Here is a 19,308-nt window from a genome sequence, read left to right on the forward strand (position 1 = left end):
CTGGGCCATCTGGTAATTCTACATATAACTTTATGGGTAACAGCCAGTGTTCCCATAGTCGCTTCCGTATTTTACAATCCCACAGCAATGTATGAGGGTTCCACGTCTTTGTCAACACTTATTTTCCTGGGTTGGGGTGATGGGGTGTTTATTTTTATTATTTTTTTTTTAAATCACAGCCATCCAGTAGGCTAAAGTGGTAGCTCTGTGGTTTTGATTTGCATTTCTCCATGGACTACAGGTGGTGACCATTTTCTCATGAATTGGCCATTATTTTCTTTGGAGAAATGTCCGCTTGGATCCTTTGTCCATATTTTGAGCAGAGATTTTTTTTTTTTTTGCGGTACGCGGGCCTCTCACTGTTGTGGCCTCTCCCGTTGCGGAGCACAGGCTCCGGACGCGCAGGCTCAGCGGCCATGGCTCACGGGCCCAGCCGCTCCGCGGCATGTGGGATCTCCCCGGACCAGGGCACGAACCCGCGTCCCCTGCATCGACAGGCGGACTCTCAACCACTGCGCCACCAGGGAAGCCCCTGAGCAGAGATTTTTATCTGTTTTGTTCCCTGCTTGGAGGGCCTGGAGGAGCACTCATAGGAACGCAGTAAGTGTTTGTTGAATGAATGAGTGAATGTGTTTCAGTAGTCAGTGGGGTTTGCACGACCTTCACCTGCACCTGTTGTGGGTCTCACCTGCGCTTATCACGCGGTGTGACTACATCCTTGCGGTGTGGGTCTGCGCAGGGGTACCTGTTTCTGCGACCGTCCCCTACTAAGAACGACACCCTAAACTGAGAGGAGCGACTCCCCCCAGATTCAGACGTAGCCGCCTCCGCGGGCCGCGGATCCTGTTCCCGCGCGGTTACCCTGGGCAACCCATGGCGCCACGCTTCCTGTATTGATTCGAATCTCGGGCTACGTCACGTCCTCCAGCGACGCCTGAGGCGCGCAGGCGCAGCCGCACGGAGCGGGGACTGGGCCGGGGCACGCAGCGCGCCGGCGCGGGGGCGTGGCCGGCTGCGGGAGCGCGCCCGCCGGAGGGCGCCGGACGGTGCGGAGTCGCGACCGACGCCATATTAAGGAGCGCGGACCCCGGGTTACGGTCAGCCGCGAACGCGGCCGGACGAGGTGTAGCTGCTCTTACTAGAGGCGGGCGCGGCGCGGCGAGGCGCCAGGAGAGGCGGGGCTGGCGGATCCAGTGGGCGACGGGAGCGAGCCAGGTGAGGCGGTCGAGGTCTGGGGACGCGCCCCTTGGACCCAAGCGCGATCCCCGAGCCGGGCGGGCCTGCCCGGCCCCCGAAACCGAGCCGGCGGCCCGGCCCGCCGCCCCCGAGCTCAGGCCCCCCCACCCCTCGGGAGCCGGCCGGACGCCGGCGCGCCGCCCCGCAAGCCGAGCTAGGCCCGGGTGACCTCAGCATCCCATCTCCCGTCCTAACCCCCACGTCCGAGCCTCCCCATAGAGCAGGCCCTGCGTGACCTCCGCAAGCCGAGCCACCTGCAGGCCGTCACCTCCCCGCGCGGTCAGCGTCCCTATCCTTTTGTAATTAGCAGGTTGAGCTCTGACCGCTCCCCGCCCCAAACCGGGGCACTCCCCACTCCGTCCCCCCAGAACGGCAGGCCCACGCCCTAATTGGCCATGGCAGTTACTAAACAACAGCTTAAAACCTTTTTAGGTTGGCAGGCTTCTGCCGAATTTGTATCCCTACTTATGGCCTGTTAGTTAAGCCTCTCTATGAGGCTCTTAGAGGACCAGAAGATCTCACTCTTAAATGGATTCCTGAAATGGAGGCAGCCTTTAAACAAATAAAGAAGGCCCTAGTCACGCCCCGGCCCTAGGCTTACCAGACTTAACAAAACTCTTCTCTCTCTTTGTTCATGAGAAAATGGGGGTAGCTCTGGGAGTGTTGACACAATCCTTGGGACCATCTTAGTGCCCAGTGGCCTACCTATCTAAAACCTTAGACTTGACATTTCAGGGATCGTCTCCCTGTCTAAGGGCATTAGCTGCTGCGGTACTACTAACAGAAGAAGCCTCCAAACTGACAACAGGACAACCGCTTACTATTGACACTCCGCACCAGGTCATGGATGTCCTTAATTCCAAGGCATTCCGTTGAATTTCAGATAGTAGAATCCAAAAATGTCAAGCTGGGGCTTCCCTGGTGGCGCAGTGGTTAGGAATCCGCCTGCCATTGCAGGGGACGCGGGTTCGAGCCCTGGTCCGGGAAGATCCCACATGCCATGGAGCAACTAAGCCCGTGCACCACAACTACTGAGCCTGCACTGTAGAGCCCACGAGCCACAACTGTGTAGACCGCACGCAACAGTTACTGAAGCCTGCACGCCTAGAGTCCATGCTCCGCAACAAAAGAAGCCACCTCAATGAGAAGCCCACGCACCACAACGAAGAGTAGCCCCTGCTCACCACAACTAGAGAAAGCCCGTGTGCAGCAACGAAGACCCAACACAGCCAAAAATTAAAAAAAAAAAAGAAAAAATCGAGCTTTTTTCTTAGAGGGGTCAGAAATATCAGTCAAGCCTTGTACCACTCTAAACCATGCCACTCTCTTGCCCAGCCCAAATCCCAACACCCCTCTACTACATTCCTGTTTAGAAGTTGTTGATCATGCCTACAGTGCTAGGCCAGATCTACAGGACACCCCTTTACCCAACCCAGATGCAGAACGGTTTACAGACAGCAGTAGTTTCATTTGAGAAGGTCGAAAGGTTTTGGGATATGCAATAGTCAGTTTAACAGAGGTGATAGAGTCGGGCCCACTCCATGGGGCAACTACCTCTGCCCGGAAAGCAGAGCTTATAGCACTAACTAGAGCTCTCCAACTGGGAAAAGGACTACAAATTAACATTTACACAGACTCAGCATATGCCTTCCATGTAGTCCATACTCATGCAGCCATTTGGAAGGAAAGGGCCTACTGACCACACATAACGCCCCAATCAAATATGGACCAGAAATCCTGGACCTGTTAGAGGCCATAAAATCCCCTAAGGAATTAGCTATCATCCACTGCAGGGCACACCAGAGGGACCTGTGGGACATAACCAAAGGAAATAATATAGCAGATAGGGAAGCCAGAGGGCCCCCCAACATGGCCTACAGGCTCTCCTGATGCAAAGTTTAGACCCTTCACCACCACGGTATTCACCATCAGAACTTAAAGGGGGACGAAACCGTGGGTTCACTCTAACCCCTGAAGGGTGGCTCCAGAGCCCAGACACCAAACTTCTTTTACTAGAAGCCTCCCAATGGACGATTCTAAACCACCTTTAGCAGGCTACCCATTTAGGAGCCAAATCCCTCTTCAGACTGGTGGGGACAATATTCACAGGAAAAGGAATCCTCTCAACCCTCCAATCTATATCCCGGGCCTGTCCGGTCTGTCACCGGGCCAACCAAGAAAGGGCTATAAACACCCCCACCACTGTTCCATCCAATTCAAAGGCAGGGGAACCAACCAGGGGAAGATTGGCAGATGTATTTCACCCACATGCCCCCTTGTAAAGGCTTCAGGTATCTCCTAGTCATGGTAGATAGAGGCCTTCCCTACTAAGACAGAGCATCCGAGGTTACCACTACCCTCATGGAACGTATTGTACCTCGGTTTGGAATGCCACGCTCATTACAATCGGATAATGGCCCTGCATTTATTTCAGGTCTGACCCAAGGCATCAGCGAAGCCCTCCAAATCAGTTACTATCTTCATTTGGCGCCCTCAGGCATCAGGCAAGGTAGAAAGAGCCAATCAAGCCCTCAAGAAATATCTAAGTTAGCAATAGAGACACACCAGACATGGGTCACCCTTCTTGCTATTGCTCTCTTAAGAGTGCAGATCACTCCAAAGGCCAGGCCTCATATAAGTCCTTATGAAATCTGTGGAAGATCGCTGCTGGGCGATCCAGAGACCCACTATTTAGTACAGTATCTCCCAACGTTAGGATTGACTCAAGAATATCTGGGAATACCAGGACCAAAATAGTCCTAAGCCAGATCCCAATTTCTCAGAAACCACTCCCCACTTATATGCAGGCGACTGGGTATATGTTAAGACCCTTGCACAGGAACGGAGACCACTCGAAGCAGTGTGGACAGGGCCATACCAAGCCCTGCTGGCCACCCCAACAGCTGCCAAATACAAGGCTTTACACTTGGATCCATGTGTCATAACTAAAGGCAGCCCCTCCTCCAGAGGACAAGAATCCTCAATCCACCAGTGATTCACCAGATGCCTCCTATAGTCGCGAGCCTTTGGACAGCCTCCACTTTCTCTTCAAAAGACAGGTGATGCCCCCCCGAACCCTCAAGCCTCGATAGCCTGATTTTTTAATCTTGTTACCCTCCTTTTCTTTTTCTAGGCTTTTTCCCTCCCATGGGTTATTCTGTTCTAATCCTGTGGAACCACCTCTTGGTATTTTTGTCTTAACTCAAATATCCCAAAGGTGGTATAACTCTAATTCCACCCACACCATCCGCTCCTAATCTAAATGTGCACTATGAGTCAACTCCTCAGTATAACCTTTCCCTCGTCTCCCTCCGATTGGCCTTGGATTTCTGCCTCGGCACTCTGATTTTATTGCTCCTTATTACAAGATATAAACCTCCAAAACCCCCATCTGTTGAATCTAACCCCGACCCAACAACGACAATACATATATCAGTTAGCATGGGACAAAACCCTCCAAGGAGACTTTCAAGATTATACCCTGGACCAACTTTATCAATACTTAAACATAGCCTCCTAAAAACCGTTCTGATTCTTCTCCCTTTTTCCCTTCCTGTGCATACATACAGTCGTCACCCATATCTACCGCCAGTTCAGGAAGCCCTCAGACTCCTCAACCAGTCTTCACCAGGTTCATACAGAAACTGTTGGATGTGTGCCACTGTCTCCCGTCAGTATGGCCTAAAGGCATTCCCATTCCACCAGATGAATGGAACCAACTTGAATCCTATTTAGCCCTCTCATATTTCAATAGACCAGGATGGGCCGTCAATTCTAGAAAACCTACAGTGGACCATATACTTCTCAACCACATACATCAGAGGCCTCACTATGACCTTCAAAGGCCCATATTCTCAGTCTCTATGGCACAACCAGCTCCTCTACGTGTATCCTCTCTCTCTCGACCAGGGCCCCCTGTAGGTAAATTCCTCAATATTTCCCAGGCCTGTAATCATACGTTCACCCTTTCCCCTACCCAAACATGGGTTTCCCTCGTAACTGACGACAAAACAAACTATCCCCATACTTAACAATTTTGATTCCCCTTTCTACAGCATTTACTTCCCAAAACCTCCCAATGTTACCACCGATTGGACACAGGCTAGCTATTTTGGGACCTCCATCTGCCCCACCCCATCCCCAAGATGCCCGTATCAGAACCACAAGTTTTTGTTCCAAACCTCTAATATTAAACAAGAAGACTACAGAAAACTCAGGACACCCGAGTACTACGACATAGGGTGGAACCCTACTATTCCTTCTTTTAACTGGGCTTATAACTTTTTTCCCGTTCCTCAAAGATTGTTTGCCTCTCCCCTTTAGCTGGAATGACTTTAGCTACCACCTATGGGGGCATAGAACATTCCCGTACTCATTTAGGAAAACCCTACTTCAACATCACTTTAGACATCTGCTTAGACCCTACAAATCATCACCTATTTCCTTTGCTGATCCAATGCTTATTTATGCCTTCCAGCCAACTGAATGGGGACCTGTACCCTTGCATACATTATTCCTAACCTTACCCTTATCGGTGACCGTATGCTGCTTCCGTTATACTCTCAATCACATAAACAAAAGCAGGCAACCCTCACTGTAATACCAGCCCTAGGGATTATCATTGGGATAGGAACGGGCTCAGCTGGACTTTTAAATTCTATTGTCACTGCCCGACAGCTCTCTCGAACTCACACAACAGATTGTCAACCTAGCAGCTCAAATTAACACTCTATGAGAACAAATAAATACTCCAGCAGGAGTGGCTGTACAGAATAGGAGAGTTTTAGACTTACAGCTAACCGAGGTGGGACCGGTGCAATGTTAAAGGAGGATTGCTGTTTTATTTGTTTATTTAAAGAGGGAGAAATGTGGTCCTCCAAGGACAAAGAACAAGATAAACTCAGAGGGCCAACATCGCCGGAACAGAGAGTTACGGGACTCATCACTCTGTCACGTAGCAACCATTACATCTTTTAGCCCTCCCAGGCATTCTGCCCTGCTCCTTTCCCGTCCCATATAAGGAAGGGTATTTGTCCTGTTCTTCCCCGACTCTGCACACTGGAAGTATGCATACCCTACCCAATCAGATGACTCGCAAGTTCCTTTGTTCCCTGGCTATAAAAACAGACAAGTGGGCTTCCCTGGTGGCGCAGTGGTTGAGAGTCCGCCTGCCGATGCTAGGGGACACGGGTTCGTGCCCCGGTCTGGGAAGATCCGACATGCCGCGGAGCGGCTGGGCCCGTGAGCCATGGCCGCTGAGCCTGCGCGTCCGGAGCCTGTGCTCCGCAACGGGAGAGGCCACAACAGTGAGAGGCCCGCGTACCGCAAAAAAAAAAAAAAAAAAAAAACAAGTAACCCGTGGTGGGGGTCAGCTCTCCCTATCAGAAAGTCATCCCGCTGTTCTGGCAGCGACCCTTCCCTTTAATAAATTCTGTCTTTTTTACATTCTGCCTTGTGTCTGGAAATTCTTTTCCAACCTGTTGAATGAGTGAATGTGTTTCAGTAGGCAGTGGGGTTTGCACGACCCTCACATGCACCTGTTGTGGGTCTCACCTGCGCTTATCACGCGGTGTGACACCGTCACTGCGGTGTGGGTCCGCCCAGGGGTACCTGTTTCTGCGACCGTCCCCTGCTAAGAACAACTCTCTAAATTGAGAGGAGCCACTCCCCCGGATTCCCACGTAGTCGCCTTCGCGGGCCGCGGATCCTGTTCCCGCGCGGTTGCCCTGGGCAACCCGTAGCACCACGCTTACTGTATTGATTCGAATCGCAGGCTACGTCACGTCGTCCCGAGATGCCCGCGGCGAGCAGGCACAGCTGCGCGGGGTGGGCGGGGCGGGACGCGGACCCGAGGCCCCGGCGCGCGGGGGCGGGACGGCGGCACGCAGCGCGGGGGCGGGGCCGGCCGCGGGAGCGCGCCCGGAGGAGGGTGCCGGAGGGCGCGGAGCCGCCACCGACGCCATATTAAGGAGCGGGGAGCCCGGGATCCCGTCAGCGGCGGCCGCGGCCGGACGCGGCGTAGCTGCGCTCAGCGGAGGCGGGCGCGGCGCGGCGCCGGGAGAGGCGGGGCCGGCGGAAGCAGCGAGCGACGGGCGACGGGAGCGAGCCAGGTGAGGCGGCCGAGGTCTGGGGACCCGCCCCCTGGACCCGAGCGCGACCCCCGAATCGGGCGGGCCTGGCAGCGGCGCGGGCCTGCCCGGCCCCCGAAACCGAGCCGGCGGCCCGGCCCGCCGCCCCCGAGCTCAGGCCCCCCCACCCCTCGGGAGCCGGCCGGACGCCGGCGCGCCGCCCCGCAAGCCGAGCTAGGCCCGGGTGACCTCAGCATCCCATCTCCCGTCCTAACCCCCACGTCCGAGCCTCCCCATAGAGCAGGCCCTGCGTGACCTCCGCAAGCCGAGCCACCTGCAGGCCGTCACCTCCCCGCGCGGTCAGCGTCCCCATCCTTTTGTAATTAGCAGGTTGAGCTCTGACCGCTCCCCGCCCCAAACCGGGGGACTCCCCACTCTGTTCCCCAGAACGGCAGGCCCACGCCCTAATCTGTGCTCTTCATCATTGGCCTGTCAATCCCGGGTCTCTCAAGTTCACACCATACAGCTGGGGCCTGCCCAAATTGAAACTCCCCGCCCCAGCTGTCACAACTCTCTCCGTCTCGGACCAGCCCCCGCCCCCCGCCCGGATAAAATACAATCTGAGGTTCGTGGACCCTGGAACAGCCAGGGTGAGGTGCGGAGGCCCTGCCCGTATGGGCGCCCCATTGTGCTCACCGCGCCCCTCTCTGCTCCTGGCACACGGAAGCAGTTAGGCGACGAGTTTTGAATACGTAAGTGCCCCACTGGCTCCCAGCCCGTCTGGTTTCTGCTCCCCGCACCCTTACGGCTTGACCCATTCTGGCCATGACCCACCCAGAATCCAGCGCTCCCATCTCACCACTGATCTCCCCAAAATGTGATCGCCTGGTGGTGCCCAACTGCCCTCCAATCCGGGACCATTCTGGGTCTTCCAACAAGCACTAGCCCGGCCACCCCGGATCCCGCAAGTGTGGCACAGTCACGCCGTCACAGCCGTTTTCCCCTGCTAAAAATTGACCCCCACCTCCCATTGGTCCTGCACTGTCCAGACCTGCCCCCAGTTCAAAGCCTGAGTCCCACTGTTGCACAGCTGTCCAGCCTAAACCCGTTTGGTTTTTCCCTGTTCTCTTTCCCCTCAAGTCATCCCTTGGTTCAAGGTGCCTCTCAAACTGAGAACTAGATCCCCCCACCCCCAGTCCACTAAGCGATGACCTCATGCCTTTAGCTGGTGAGGCTGCACCCCACTCTCCTCGACCCCCCTCACCCCGGTCCCTGCCGCTTCTTAGCATACTTGGAACAAGGACAGTTTACCTAAAGAAAAACCGTCCACGCAGACCTCATGCAGCCGGCGGGTACATGTTGTCCCCCTGGCCCATTTATGGGCAGAATGTCTCGTGGGCCGTCGTGACTGTTGATGTCGAGGGCCCCTTCTGTTTTGGCCATGCTGAGCCGGCTTTTCTTCTGAACCTGAGAGTGGAAGCAGGTGTGGTGGCCACCCAGCTGTGCTTTGCATAGTGAGTGAGGTTGGATTGCTCCAAGAGGGTTGTGTTAAGGATGCAGGCTCCTCCGCCTCCAAACGCCGGGGCTCTGGTCCTTGGACAGCTCTTGGTTCAAAGGACAGTTGCTTTGCTGTGGCCGGGGGGCCGCGTCTCACGTGACTGTGCTGGCCAGCGTGCCACCGTGACCATTTCCCAGGACGATCTCAGAATCTGTGCCCTGGGTGGTGCTATCTGTCTGGGGCTGGACAAGGAGGACCTCGGAGCCTGATGAGTCTTCAGAAGCGGGTCTGCATCGATTTTCACACCAGGTCCTCTGTCTCCTGCCATTCATAGATTTTGGGGCCTCTGACTGGGGCAGGTTTTGTATACCCAGGACTTCTGGGTTTGGGGAGGCCCCGAGTGGGGTTGGTTGTGGGACCTTTCGCTCAGTGTTACTGAGACAGATGAGGATCCAAAGTCATTCAGTCTGGAGGGTCGATCCTGGGGACTTCCGGCTGGCATCAAGGAACTTGGTCTTTAAGAAAGCAGCCAACTTGCAGCACCCTTGTAATCCTTCTCTTCTAGAGCAGAGGTTCTCAACTGGGGATACTGGTGATGTCTGGGGACATCTGTGGTTGTCATGACTGGGCCGCTCCTGACATCGAGGGGGTGGGGGCCAGGGGTGCTGCTCCACACCCTGCAGCGCCCAGGACGGTCCCCCACATAGGATGATCTGGTCCTGAATGTCCACAGTGCCAAGGGGGAGAGATCTTGGACTAGAGCCTGACCGGGAGGCCTGTGAGTACAGGGACTCCATCCCCAGATGCTGCACAGGGCCCGGCGAGGCTGGAGCTGTAGAATGCTGGCTTGAGTGGGTGCGGCGGTCCTGGCCGGTCCTGGGGGTTGGCAGAGCTGGGAAGGGAGTATTTGGCTCCCCCTTTTCTGCCCCAAGAGCTCCCGGTGGTCTGACTTATGCTCCCTCACAGGCCCCAGTGGCTTCTTGCTCGTCGGCTCCACTGATCACGGCCCTGCCCACCCCCCACTGGCCTACCCCAGGCTTTGGCCGCTTCGGAGCCTGCCTGGTGCAGGCAGGGAGTGTTTAAGTCAGGGGACAGGCGCGCATCCGGAGCCCCCCGAATGTGGCACTGACAGTCTTGACGGGACGTTGGTCGCCTGACCGGCATGTCCTGTGTTCTTGGCAAGTGACTACTCTCTCCTGCCTCAGTGTCCTCAGGTGTGAATAGAAGGAGAGAACGTGCTGTGCACCCTCCCGGCCTTGTTTTCTTTAGTCACCTGACTACTGCGAGTCGTAAAAAAAAAAGTAGAACGTGGAACCCACTCGCCTGACTTCCTGTGCTTCCCCCTTCGTCCTTCACTCGCCCTCTTTTTATCATCTTATTTATTTTTGTTGGTAACAGCTTTCCTCAGATATAATTATTGTATTCCACAATTCACTCATTTAAGTTGTACAGTTGGGTGGTTTTCAGTGTATTTACAAGGTTGTGCGTCCATCACCACCATCTAGTTTAGAGCATCTCCATCTGCAGTCACTCCCCATCCCCTCCTCGGCCCCTGGCAACCACTAACTACTCTGTTTCTCTGGCTTTGCCTGTTCTGGGCGTTTCATATAAATGGAATCATACAGTATGTGGCCTTTCATGTTTGGCTTTTCTCACTGAGCATCGCATCTTTAAGGTTCGTTCACGTTGCAGCGTGTCCTCCCTTTTTTGTGGCTGGATAGTATTCCGTTGTATGGATGGGCCATATTGTGTTTGTCCACCAGCTGGGGGGCCCTTGGGCCGTTGGCACCTTCTGCGTATTGCGAATGGAGCTGCTAGGAACAGCCGGGCACAGTTTCTTGTGGGGCGGCCCTGCTGTTTAATCGGGACTCAGATGCCTCTGCATGCAGTCCTTGGTGGCCTGCTCCTCGCCCTTAGCTTCCTGTCCTCATTTGCTGCTGATGCCCAAGGCTGGCTCCTGACTGCAGGCCCACGCGGCCAGCAGCCAGTAGATCCTCTCCTGGGTGTCCTGCAGTGCGTCCAGAAAAGGTTGCTCTTTCCACAGACCTGCCCTTCCCCCCCCCTTACTTCCCCCAGCCTCACCTGGGTCCCTCCTTTCCGTCCCCCCCATCTTTCCAGGACCATCTGCATTCTCACCTGGGCAAGCAGGCCCCGTCTCCCTGCTCCCCCCCCCTCTGCCCAGTGCGCCACCGCCAGCCTGCAGACGCACATCTCATCAAGCCCCTCCGCCCGTCCCTTCCCCACCTCCCTGCCACCAGCCGCCCAGGGCACAGCCCAGGAGCCTGCCATTCTGGCCTTGTCACCTTTTCCTCTTCCTGCCCCCAGTATGCTCCTTACACCCCAGCCTCCCCAAACCATTCTTTCCAGACCCCCCCCATGCCCTTCCCCAGATCAGAATGGGACCAGGAACCATTGACCATCAGGGTGGGTCTCATCCCTACCAGGCATGACAGCCACCGCAGGAAGGGGGTCAGGCTGTATTTGCACTGGGTCCCACAGTGAGGCGGGGCCGCTGGGGGGAGGGGTGGAAGGATGGTGGGGGGAGGAGGAGGGAAAGATGAGGGTTGGGGCATGTCTGTCTGTCTGTCTGTCTCTTTGCACTTACAGAAGGGCTGAACAGCTGAGAGGTCAGTGCTAGTCTTTCAAGCTGGGGGAGAGGGGGGAAGCAACTATTCCCCCTAAGGAGTTCCTAAACCAGAGGGTCTCCACTGGTTTAGGCGGTTGTCAAACCTGGGGGTGGGACATCCAGTGAGCGGGGCCAGGGAAACTGCTCAACCCCCCACAGTGCCCAGGACGGCCCCCCACAGAGGAGGACCCACCTGAGTGTCAGCAGTGCCAGGGCTGCCCTAAACACACTAGGCATTTCCTTCTGCCACCGCCCCCTGGGACCCATGGCGAGGAACCACGGTGAGACAGATTGAGGAAGCACTTTCTGTTGCTCAAGGCTGCCTGTGAGGGGGTGAGATCCCTGTCCCTGCAGGTGTGCAAGCGGATGCAGAGATGTGTAAGGGCTCTGGGGTCCTGATGGGACATCCAGCCTTGGATGGAGTCCCAAGAGTCAGGCCTCCGACATAAATCACAGTTTTGTGGCCCCCAAGTTGTTCTTCCTTTGCGTGGGGTTTGCATCATCTGGGTTGCTGCAGACCCAGACGCCTTTACGGTCTGAATGTTTCACCAAGTCAGACGGGAGGGGGTGCTTTGTGTGCTGAGAGGTGGGGGGATGAGAAACTGCGCTTCAGGCATCATTTCTGAAGTTTCGAGCAGCAATCTCACATGGGGTGGAGGTGCCCTGCTGCCAGCCGTGTGCTCTTGGGGGTGTTGTCACGGAGAAAAGAGGTGTTGACGGGATTCTCCTCTCCTTGAGGCTGTGAGCCCGGGGGTGGGCCATAACTCTGGCTCCCTGCTTTGCAGCTCCTGCACCTGCCTGCACACAGAAGGGCAGTAGCCTCAGGTGAATGAATGAATGAATGAGCAAACGAATGAAAGGAAGATGCTCCTCAGGGCCCTGCCACCAGGCCCCCCTCTCCTACTGGTTCCCTTCGGCCACTCGGGAAGACGCGCTGTCCCCCGTCCAGTGCCGGGCACAGTCCTTTCTGACTCTGGCCGTTCCCAGCCTTGTCCTTTGCTGTCCTTAGACATAAAGGGCCGCTAGATCGTTGTGTTTCCTCTGCGGGGGGAGGCCACTCCCTTCACAGGAGCCCAGGTCCTAGCCTTGTACAACCACAGCCAGCCCTCCAGCCCACAACCCTGCTCCTCCCACGTTCTCAGGACGGTCCTGCCTCCTCCAAGGGGAGACCAGTCCTTTTCACCTTCGGGGGCAGCATGGGAGAAGATGGGGCCCTGCCTGGTGGCCTGTGGCCACCAGGGTACCTCCCGTGCCGCACAGCCCACATCACCGCACGGTGGAGCAGGAAGCAGGGGCGTCTGGGACCTGTTGTGCGCCTGTCACTGAGCCCGTGAGACCAGCCCCCATTTCCTAGCGTCTCCTTTGGGTCAGGCCCTCTACCTGCTGCTTCACAGAAGCTGCACCCAGGTCACCGCAACACGTGCGGTGTTATCCCATTATCCCCCACTTTGAGATGAAGAGACTAAGGTTCAGAGAGGAGAAGTTGCTCACCCAAAGCCATGCAGCCAGTAAGGGTTGAAGCCAGGACTCAGAGCAGGTCTGTCCTTGTCTGCAGCCCGCCCTTTCTCATCCACCGTGCTGGGACTGGTTGACGATTGTGCGGGGAGGGGGCCGCCGGGCTGGCCTGCCTGGGCCCAGGAGGAAGAGGCAGAGCCAGACTCTGACTGTAGCGGAAGAGTGGACGACCCACATTTTCTGGTTGGGTCTCTCATGTGGGACTTTTCCCCCAACCCCTCAGAGACCGGCTGGAAGAAGACGACCAGCCCCCCGCCTTTCTCGGGGGCTGGTAGTCAGGAAGCCGGGGATGGGCACCAGAGCCAGCCCCGGTCTCCAGGTTCTTCCTCCTGCATGCTTCCGGAAAGGAGGGCGCTTCCCCGAGGTGTTGGACCCGTTGAAAGTCTGTGCCCCGAGATGACGGTTCTCAGGGAGCCCCAGCCGTTTGTCACCATGATCCCTAATTGGATGGCTCCTGCTGGGGCAGGCCAGCGGCCGTGATGACCGGTCCTGAGTGGGCCTTGGGGCTTTAGATGGCTGGACTGCTGGTGCTGGGCCTGGGGAGCCTCTCACTGCGGAGCCCGAGCAGCCATGGGCAGGTGGGGGCAGGCGGGATGGAGCGCCCGAGCCCCTCTTTTGTAGAATGGAGATAGGGTGGCACCCGGGGACCAAGTTGAGTCAAGCACCTGGACTGCCTGGCGCTGTGCTGGCTGCTGGAGGGGCACAGGTGTGCTTCGTGTCACTGCTCTCACTGTCTGCATCTGTGCTCTGATGCTCTCCCCACAGGGCCAGGAGCAGTGCCCCGTCCGCCTGGGACGCAGTGCCCACACTGGACCTGGCAGGGCAGCGTGCCCAGGCCCCTGCTGGCATGCTTTCTTCCCCTCCCTTCCCTGCGCCCCGTGTGGGGAGCTGGTGTGACCAGCCCCCCCGAGGCCAGAGTTACCCTCACTCGGGGTGATCCTGCACCCCGCCCCCCCAAGGGGACACTAGGCTACGTATGCGGACATCTGTGATCCACACAACTTGGAGGGAGTCTCCCCTGACATTGAGCAGGTGGGGGCCAGGGAGGCTGCTCCACACCCCGCAGCGCCCAGGATGGCCCAGATGTCAGCGGTGCCACGGGCAGGCGGGCAGGCAGGCGGCCACATGCCACACCAGACCGTGCTCAGCCTGAGCACTGAGTCATGAACCACGTCACACGGTATCTCCTTGGCCTCCGAGCCTGCAGCAGGAAAACAGCAGGACTGGTTTTAAAGATAAGCAAAGGCCTTGAGGGACTTGCAGTTTGAGCACTGCTGGAAGCAATGCTGGCTGGGCCCCTCCAGGCCTGGCGTGAACTAGTGGAGGGTGTGCCCAGGATGCTGCCCTACGCACCCCCCAGGGAGGCCTTGACAGTGACAGTCAGAGGGGCTGCACTGTCATGGGTCCTGCCCCACATGCCCCTGCCTGACCTCCTTTCCTCCTCTGTGGGCTGGGGAGGGAAGGCCGGTTCCTGCCCGCACCTGGGGGCTGGCAGTGACCTGAGGTGAAAGCTTGCTCTTGGTATTGTTCCTCACGTGGGACCCCAGCCACCTCCGGCTCCAGCTGGAAGGAGGGCTCGTGGGGCTGGGGCACTGGCTTATCTTCAGGCCCCTTGGTCCTTGCTAACCCCAGGGCCAGCCCATGCCCCATCATCTTACCAGGGAGCCTCCCTGGCCTGGCCCTACAGGGCCCTCCCCCAGCACTGCGGACACGGGGGTCGGGTCATTCTCTGGGGACGGGGGTGGGGCGCATCCCAGGTGCTGGGATGTAGAGCAGCATCCCGGGCACCCACGGTCCTGACAACCACAGACATCCTCAGACCTGGCCCGGTGTCCCCTGAGGGCAGAACCACCCTGGTGAGGACCCCTGGGTTGTACTGACAGGGAACCTCCTGCTGAGCACCTGGTGCCTGGAACCCTGGCGCGCTGTAGGGCCGAGCAAGGTCGGGGTAGCGAGGAGCCGCAGGGAAGGCCTCCTCAGGAGGGGCGGCCAGCTGTTGAGCAACCGGCTTGAAAGCAAGGGCCCTGCTCTGTCACTGGGGCCTCTTCATCCAGCATGAGTCGACCTCACTCTCGGAGAGGACCGGGGCCGGGGGTGAACGTGGGGAGCACACAGGAGGGCAGCCCTGAGGGGTCAGGTGGTCTGTGACACGTGCAGACCCTACTCCTAGCCTTGTAGGGACCTCATTCTGTCCCTTCAGGTGACAGGATCATGCCCATTTCCCAGAGGCCTAGGCTGAGGCTCGGAGACTGAAGGCTAGTCTGAAGCAATGAGAGAAGGTGTGGGCCGCCTGGCTCTTCATTCTGGGGGCCACGAGGGGTAAAGAGGAGACCCACCTTAAGGGCTAGCTTGGCGGGTGGGCGAGCCTCCCAGTGACAGTGCAGAGGGGGCGGTGGCAGCCAGCGACTGAGAACCCCAGCCCACCTCACAGACTGCGGACACCAGCCTGCAGGTGCCGGCTTCCGGGCAGAGCGTCTCCAGGGCCAGGGTTCTGGCCCCCCTGAGCAGGCTCTCATCGCTTCCTTCCCCGCTCTGTCCCCCAAGGCAGCCTAAACCCCCTGCAGCCTGGGGGAGCCTTTCTCAGCCGCTGTGCTCGGGACTTCTTTTCAACAGAAAAGTCACTACTCTCTCTCTGCCTTTTACTAGGAAACTTTGCAGACACACAGCAAAGGTGGCAGAGCGTTCCCCTGCACAGCCAGCCATGCCCCGCTGCCCAGACTCTTCTGGTCTCGAGCTGGGGCATGCATGGTCCCCGCTCTCCCCGGCTGCTCGTTTCTTTGAATGGCCGGGCGAGTTCCTTGATGCAGAATCCAAGAAGCACAGAGTGACAAGGCAGGAGGACCGGGGCTTCCTTCCTCTCCTGACCCCGTCCTCTAGTTCCTCTTCCCCAGCCGACCTTCCCAAACCTTCCAGAAATAGCTTGTTCTACACAGCATGTTGTCACATGCACTGGGTCCCAAAGACCCCCCCCCTTTTACTGCAGTGCCTCGTGGGGAGATGGGCCACACCCTTCAGGTAGACGTCTGGTCTGTAGACTTCTCTCGTCCCCTGCTTTCCTAAGCAGACTGCGGAGAAATCGCCGTACACAGGGTTTTGCCCACGCGCGCCAGAGTTTCTAAGGGTAAATTCTTAGAAGTCAGAGAGGATGTGCGTTTTTAGATTCTGAAAGCAGTTGCCAAACTCCGGCTCCTGCCAAGAGTGGGCGCGAGGGTGCGTCATCTGATCTTGGAGCTGCTCGGGGAGAGGAGGGAGCGGGCTCTGGGCTGGGTTCGCAGCCCTCGGGCCGCATGTGCAGCCGAGCCTCTTTTTCCAGGAACCGTTTGTTTGTATCCTCTGCTGCTTTGGTCTGTCCTGAGGGTGGCAGGTACTTTTCCCGGTTGTGTCGTTCTTTTTTTAGAAAACTGTGTTTGTGGTGTATTTGCTTGCAGACACTTTTCATTTCTCCACACGTGAATTTATCAGCCTTTTCTCTCAGGGCTTCGGACTCTTCTGGTCTTCTGCAGTGCGGCAAGCAGCAGTCTTAGAGGAGGTGGGCGGGCGTCCCTGAGGTCCTGGGACTGAGGACTCTCTCGGATGCCACCTCCACTCTCTAGAATAGGCCGCTTGCAGCCTGGCGGAGCCGCAGGCCCTCAGCTCTGAGAATGGGCTGGAGCGGGGGCTCAGACCAGTTTTGTCGCCAGCATCATGTGGTTTGGGTATGACTGCGGCTGGCCAATGCTGCAAGTTCCTCCAGAGATCTTGGTTGAGGCCCTTGGCGTCTGTCTACCTCCTCACTGAGACAGCCTGGGTGTGCGGGGCGGGTGCCCCTGAGGGCACTGGCTTGTCACTTTATTTATTTATTTAACATCTTTATTGGAGTATAATTGTTTTACAATGGTGTGTTAGTTTCTGCTTTGCTACAAAATGAATCTCATTAATCAGTTATGTATATACATATGTTCCCATATCTCTTCCCTCTTGCGTCTGCCTCCTTCCCAGCCTCCCTATTTCACCCCTCCAGGCGGTCACAAAGCACCAAGCTGATCTTCCTGTGCTATGCGGCTGCTTCCCACTAGCTATCTACCTTACGTTTGGTAGTGTATATATGCCCATGCCTCTGTCTCGCTTTGTCACAGCTTACCCTTCCCCCTCCCCATATTCTCAAGTCCATTCTCTAGTAGGTCTGTGTCTTTATTCCTGTCTTACCCCTAGGCTCTTCATGACATTTTTTCCCTTAAATTACATATATATGTGTTAGCATACGGTATTTGTCCCTCTCTTTCTGACTTACTTCACTTTGTATGACAGACTCTAGGTCTATCCACCTCATTACAAATAGTTCAATTTCATTTCTTTTTATGGCTGAGTAATATTCCATTGTATATATGTGCCACATCTTCTTTATCCATTCATCCGATGATGGACACTTAGGTTGTTTCCACCTCCGGGCTATTGTAAATGAACATTTTGGTACATGACTCTTTTTGAATTATGGTTTTCTCAGGGTATATGCCCAGTAGTGGGATTGCTGGGTCATATGGTAGTTCTATTTGTAGTTTTTTAAGGAACCTCCATACTGTTCTCCACAGTGGCTGTATCAATTTACATTCCTACCAACAGTGCAAGAGGGTTCCCTTTTCTCCACACCCTCTCCAGCATTTATTGTTTCTAGATTTTTTGATGATGGCCATTCTGACTGGTGTGAGATGATACATCATTGTAGTTTTGATTTGCATTTCTCTAATGAATAGTGATGTTGAGCATTCTTTCATGTGTTTGTTGGCAGTCCGTATATCTTCTTTAGAGAAATGTCTATTTAGGTCTTCTGCCCATTTTTGGACTGGGTTGTTTTTTTGTTATTAAGCTGCATGAGCTGCTTATAAATTTTGGAGATTAATCCTTTGTCAGTTGCTTCATTTGCAAATATTTTCTCCCATTCTGAGGGTTGTCTTTTGGTCTTGTTTATGGTTTCCTTTGCTGTGCAAAAGCTTTGAAGTTTCATTAGGTCCCATTTGTTTATTTTTGTTTTTATTTCCATTTCTCTAGGAGGTGGGTCAAAAAGGATCTTGCTGTGATTTATGTCATAGAGTGTCCTACCTATGTTTTCCTCTAAGAGTTTGATAGTTTCTGGCCTTACATTTAGGTCTTTAATCCATTTTGAGCTTATTTTTGTGTATAGTGTTAGGGAGTGATCTAATTTCATACTTTTACATGTACCTGTCCAGTTTTCCCAGCACCACTTATTGAAGAGGCTGTCCTTTCTCCACTGTACATTCCTGCCTCCTTTATCAAAGATAAGGTGACCATATGTGCGTGGGTTTATCTCTGGGCTTTCTATCCTGTTCCATTGATCTATGTTTCTCTTTTTGTGCCAGTACCATACTGTCTTGATTACTGTAGCTTTGTAGTATAGTCTGAAGTCAGGAAACCTGATTCCTCCAGCTCATTCTCAAGATTGCTTTGGCTATTCGGGGTCTTTTGTGTTTCCATACAAATTGTGAAATTTTTTGTTCTAGTTCTGTGAAAAATGCCAGTGATAGTTTGATAGGGATTGCATTGAATCTGTAGATTGCTTTGGGTAGTAGAGTCATTTTCACAATGTTGATTCTTCCAATCCAAGAACATGGTATATCTCTCCATCTATTTGTATCGTCTTTAATTTCTTTCATCAGTGTCTCATAATTTTCTGCATACAGGTCTTTTGTCTCCTTAGGTAGGTTTATTCCTAGATATTTTATTCTTTTTGTTGCAATGGTAAATGGGAGTGCTTTCTTGATTTCACTTTCAGATTTTTCATCATTAGTGTATAGGAATGCCAGAGATTTCTGTGCATTAATTTTGTATCCTGCTACTTTACCAAATTCATTGATTAGCTCTAGCAGTTTTCTGGTAGCATCTTTAGGATTCTCTATGTATAGTATCACGTCATCTGCAAACAGTGACAGCTTTACTTCTTCTTTTCCGATTTGGAGTCCTTTTATTTCCTTTTCTTCTCTGATTGCTGTGGCTAAAACTTCCAAAACTATGTTGAATAAGAGTGGTGAGAGTGGGCAACCTTGTCTTGTTCCTGATCTTAGTGGAAATGCTTTCAGTTTTTCACCATTGAGGACGATGTTGGCTGTGGGTTTGTCATATAGGCTGGCTTGTCACTTTAGAAAAGAGAGCAGCATCCATGGTGGGGTGCGTCCTCTGCATCTACAAGGGCAGAGCTTGAGAAGGCGTTAGTCCCGGAGCCCCTGCACCCGTGCCCACGCCTCCGCAAGTCCCTCTGTGAGGGGTCGGGTCTCAGAGACATCATCCTGGGCTGGATGCTGGCACCTGACGGCCCCACACACTCACCCACCGCCCAATCTGGACCTCGCGTCCGCCTTGGCCCTCCGTAGACA

The 19,308-nt window shown here is 55.1% G+C and overlaps 1 protein-coding gene across 3 annotated transcripts in view; it reads left to right on the forward strand.

Moving 5' to 3' along the window:
• The first annotated feature begins 1,020 nt into the window (after positions 1–1,020).
• The window catches only part of FZR1 (fizzy and cell division cycle 20 related 1), a 28,788-nt gene continuing 10,500 nt past the window's right edge, over positions 1,021–19,308 (forward strand). Inside the window, exon 1 of one of the 3 annotated variants that reach the window (XM_060145641.1) lies at positions 1,021–1,215. The gene's annotated coding sequence lies outside the window, so the exon portion shown is untranslated. Of the gene's footprint in view, positions 1,216–7,182; positions 7,347–19,308 lie in introns of those variants that run through there. The other 2 variants (XM_060145640.1, XM_060145642.1) reach the window with 2 other exon arrangements.

This window comes from Lagenorhynchus albirostris, chromosome 3 (genome assembly GCF_949774975.1).
Source record: "Lagenorhynchus albirostris chromosome 3, mLagAlb1.1, whole genome shotgun sequence".
NCBI classification, from domain to species: domain Eukaryota; kingdom Metazoa; phylum Chordata; class Mammalia; order Artiodactyla; family Delphinidae; genus Lagenorhynchus; species Lagenorhynchus albirostris.